This window comes from Octopus bimaculoides, chromosome 25 (assembly GCF_046866305.1).
Source record: "Octopus bimaculoides isolate indiv1 chromosome 25, ASM4686630v1, whole genome shotgun sequence".
Classification (NCBI taxonomy): domain Eukaryota; kingdom Metazoa; phylum Mollusca; class Cephalopoda; order Octopoda; family Octopodidae; genus Octopus; species Octopus bimaculoides.
In genome coordinates, this window is record NC_142952.1 from 18,604,411 (window position 1) to 18,609,401 (window position 4,991).

At 35.0% G+C, this 4,991-nt stretch overlaps 1 protein-coding gene across 1 annotated transcript in view; it reads left to right on the forward strand.

The window, feature by feature from the left end:
• Nucleotides 1–3,860: 3,860 nt before the first annotated feature.
• The window catches only part of LOC106874961 (tumor susceptibility gene 101 protein), a 53,935-nt gene continuing 52,804 nt past the window's right edge, over nt 3,861–4,991 (forward strand). The window contains exon 1 of the mRNA XM_089341997.1: nt 3,861–4,061. The gene's annotated coding sequence lies outside the window, so the exon portion shown is untranslated. The remainder of the gene's footprint in view (nt 4,062–4,991) is intronic.

A 4,991-nucleotide genomic window follows, 5' to 3' on the forward strand; every position in this document is an offset into this window, starting at 1 on the left:
AGAGCGAGAGAGGAAGAGGTAGAGAGAGGGGGAGAAAGGAATAGAGGTAGTTAAAAGTTTTCTTATGGCGGCTTCTCTTCACTGCCTATTACTTCATTAGAAATCTACGGATGCACATACGCACATAATAGAGAAAAATGAAACAAATATGGACGAAACACCACCGAGTGGGGAACACTTCTCAAAAATAACCTACAGTTGTTTCCTTCAAAATTCCTACATGCTCGAAATGTGTATACATCAAGGTATATTTGTAGAAAATTTCACGAAAAAATATTCATTTTCCTGGAAGTTAAGAGGAATTTAAGTGGAATTTCCGAACATTGTCCCCCACCCCACTCCCAACACACTTTCACCGAAATTTTTTGTATATTCGGAATCTAAATAATAAATAATATATGCATAAAAAATTTCATTAAAAAATATTCATTTTTCTGAAAGTTATGACCTTCCAAAATCGGTGGGTACAACTCTGTAGTTATGCCACATTGACGAACACGAGTTATATTTTTGTGAATGACTGTGTTTACTTGCACGTGTATGCGTTTGAGAGAGCGAGAGAGGAAGAGGGGAAGAAATGAATAGAGAATGGGACCAATGTGTATGTTGTTGTCACAGATCACGTGTGTGTGGTTGTGTGTGTTTTTACGTATCTATGTTATGAAAAATAGGTAAAGAATACTGAGATGAAAGTTTAATTTATGACGTTGTATGTATCACTTTCTCTCTCTCTCTCTCTCTCTCTCTCTCTCTCTCTCTCTCTCTCTCTCTCTCTCTCTCCCTCTTTTACTCTTATTCTCTATATTTTTATGTTGAGCGCGTGTGTAAGAACGCTATTCCAGGTAGAAGGGAAGAAACATAAAAGTTGCTAGAAACAACAGCCAAACCTCCCTTAAATCACACAAAGTAAACGGAATTTTAAAAATCTATTTACTGCACTGGAAAGCTCACATCGAGAAAATTCCATCGATGTAAAAATTTTTACGAAAAAGTGGAAAATGTGGATTTCTATAGATGCAACACACACACACTCTCTCTCTCTCTCACAAACTCAGCTATACTATAGTTATATATATATATATATATATATATATATATATATATATATATATATATATATATATATATATATATATATATATATATATATATATATATATATATATATATATATATATATATATATATATATATATATATATATATATATATATATATATATATATATATATATATATATATATATATATATATATATATATATATATACATACATACAGGCTGCGATGGATAAATTGTCGTCATTTTAATTTCGTGCATGTGCATTGTTTGTTTCTTATTTTGTACACTACACAGTATGGTAGGGTCAGTTGGGCACCGTCTGTGAGGAAAACAGCACCCTGACGCAATTCATTGTGCCAGAAATCTGGAAACGATAGCCTGTACTGCTTGGCATTCACGCCAGAAATTCCAATACGAACATATGATGAACACACAGAACAACCGTTGGCTTGCCGTGTCCCCAAAACATGTACCGCGACTGATAAAAATCAAACATCTCGTCAACATCATGGTGTTTGGAGCGAACAGTATTGATGGCAACGTTAGGTTTCCATCCATCTTCTCAATCGGCCTTAGACTCAACACGGCGGCCTACATCAAGTGCCGAGAGAAGGTAGTGCTGCCCTGGGTCAAGAGGGTGGCTACTGAAAGATCCTATGTTTATCAACAGGACTCTCCACCATGTCACACAAGCAGGGAACCCAGTCATGACTGTTAGACAATTTCTGCGACCACATCACCCCTAACATCTGGCCATCTAACTCCCCAGATTCCAACCCTCTTGATTATTATATCTGGACGCAGTTGAGCGAGAGAGCTACAAAACTCCTTGTAACACCAACTTAAACAAGCTGAGCATCCAGAAGAGTTGCGGGAGATTCCGAAGTCGTCTGGAGGCCGTGGTTGAAGCCAATGGCGATTTTATTGAATAAATTTACTCTTTTAGTATTTCAAGATATTTTTATGTAATTTTGGTAAGTATATCTGTTAAAATGAGATGTCAGTGTTATTTTTATTTTTGCATAATTTAGACAATATATTCACCACACCCTATATATATATATATATATATATATATATATATATATATATATATATATATATATATATATATATATACATATATATATATATATATATATATATATATATATATATATGGAGAGTCATACTGCTTTAATATATAACACACTTGTAAGAACGACCGTGCGAACTCATAAAAGGAGAAATGATGACGAATGGAAAAACAGAGGACTCCTTTTATTTATACGAGTCACACGGTCGAACACAAAATAATATATCAAATGATGATATACAAAATGTTATACTACGATAACACAAATAGCCAGTAATGAGACGATAGAAAAGACAACCGTATGAGATGAATAACAGATATTTATTATGGCGTTAAAGATGTATGTCTGAGTGTGAGAGTGTGAATGCGACATATAAAAACATAATCAAAGACAGGCCGTCGTACAAAGAAAAGTGTGTATGTGAGTGATACATGTATGTGTATGTGAGATATTACAGCAGATAGAAGGAGTCAGTAACACGTGAGCATTTATACCAGTTCTTGAGTACACAATTGGAAGAGTCTGTATGTGAAAGGAGTGGAGGCTGTGTGTGGCAGAGCTGATCACTAGTTGTGATGTCGTGGCTTCCATGCCGGGCCGTGATTCTTGTTATACAGATGTTCGTCGCTGGCTGAAATCTCTTGTCTGTTTATTATCGTGGTGAAGCCAAGTCACCTAACAGAATCGAAGAGAGAGATGTGCCGCGGTGGTTTAGTTTGGTGTACATAGAAAGTCGTGTAGACGCTGGTGGAGATTGATGCTGGTTAGTAGTAATAGTAGAATCGTGTTGGTCATGACGATGATGCTGGTTAGTAGTCGTAGACTCTTGTTGCTGATGTGGCGACGGCGGTGGTCATCGTTGGACGAAGCTGTTGATGTGTCGCTGGCTGCCGCTGCTGCTGCTGTCGGTGTGGTACACGGAACAGATCTCAAAGAGAAACTGAACCGAGACAAATTTGCTGGGTATGAGTTGCTCTATTTATAGCGTTCAGGGGGGCTCCAAGACGGTAGTAGAAAAACACTATCACGTGACCTTATTAAGGGCTGTGATTGGTCAGTTTGCGTTCTGGCGGGAACGGTTCGAAGAAGTTGCCGCTTCGAATATTAATTAGTCACGTGATGACAAGGAATGGGTTCTCCGCTACGCCCGCGCTTGTTTATATTTAAATGAGAAGATTGTATGTAATGGTGATAGTAGTTTTGTATCTAATGGCGATAGGTAGTTTCACTACACACTCACCGGTTCAATTTCTACTCATTTATCATTGTTATTATTTTGTGTGTGTGTTGGTAACAAGGAAAATTTTTGGTAGACAACAAAACAAAAAAAAAAACGAAATTAATGAATGGAAAATGAACCGGTGTGTGTGTGTTAGATATTAAAGCAGTATAACTCTCCCCAGACACAACAATGTATATATATATATATATATATATATATATATATATATATATATATTGAATGTGTGAATGTAGCTTATGTATAAAATAAACTAAAGCTAAATAGCATCACTATAATACGTCTATAATGACTATATGCCCCGGTGGTGTTTGATCAGAGATTAAGGACGGATGAGAATTAATTTTGTAATGCAATTATTCTATTGTTCTAGTCCCAAGTTGAATTCCATCTGTTAACCAAGTTGTGCCAAAGTTCTTATCTCGACGTAAAATTAACGAAGCGAATGTCATTTATCTCCCCCTTGATCTCTGACGTCATCTGACAAACGCCAACTAAGATGGCGTGAATCAGCCGAGCAAGTGATCTTCACTTTCTGTTTTTCTCGTTCAACAACGTCACACCGTTTATCTTTTAACAAAATCTATACTACTATATATATACCTGTGAATGTACATATAGATATACACAGCCACATACAATTAATATCCACAGCAGCAGTTTACCACAGTCTATTTTTAAAAGTAATGTATAACATATATATATATATATATTATGATACGTTTATTATAACCATGCTATGTAGTTTCCATTTGATTTTATATTTAAACCATATCCCACACACACAACACTATATATACATATATATATATATATATATATATATATATATATATATATATATATATATACACACACACATTTGTGTTACGTAATGATTTTCCTTTCCTTTATCCTCTCCTCTATTCAATCACCCAAAAGTCTTCCCAGGTTGTTTTTGCTATCAATAGCCATGCAGTTGTCATAATTTAGAATCAGTTATCTTTACCTTGTATATCTTACATACCCCATATATATATATATATATATATATATATATATATATATATATATGTGTGTGTGTGTGTGTGTGTGTGTGTGTGTGTGTGTGTGTGTGTGTGTGTGTGTGTATTCGTGTACTAAACGGGAAGATACAGTCTATGCATTGTTGTTATTTATGACTTCGCGTCACCGAAGACTGCTTCTTTGGAGTCACTGCTTGTGATCGCAATTCGTAACGAACGAATAACCTCCACTGCATTTTGCTGCGGGTCTTGTTGTTCCGATGTGTTTTTATTATTATTATTTTATATGTTTTACACCATGAAAGAGTGTAAACATCGTTAGACAAAGAGAATTATTTTTTTTTGTCTAAATAATTAAGAGGGTACAATTAAGAGGTACTAACCCTCTCACATTATATTTGTTTATACAGCACGTAACAATTTAGATCCACCCTAGAAATAAACAAACATAAGAAAAAATTTTAAAAAGGAAGGGTGTGTGATTATAATGTCTTCTCAGACTCCCATCCCTCCTTCAAAAACACATTCAGTTGTTGCAAACTAAATAATCCATTTTAATTAATTCTCTACACCTCTTCCTTCCATATTGTTTGTTTGAACAGTTGGTTT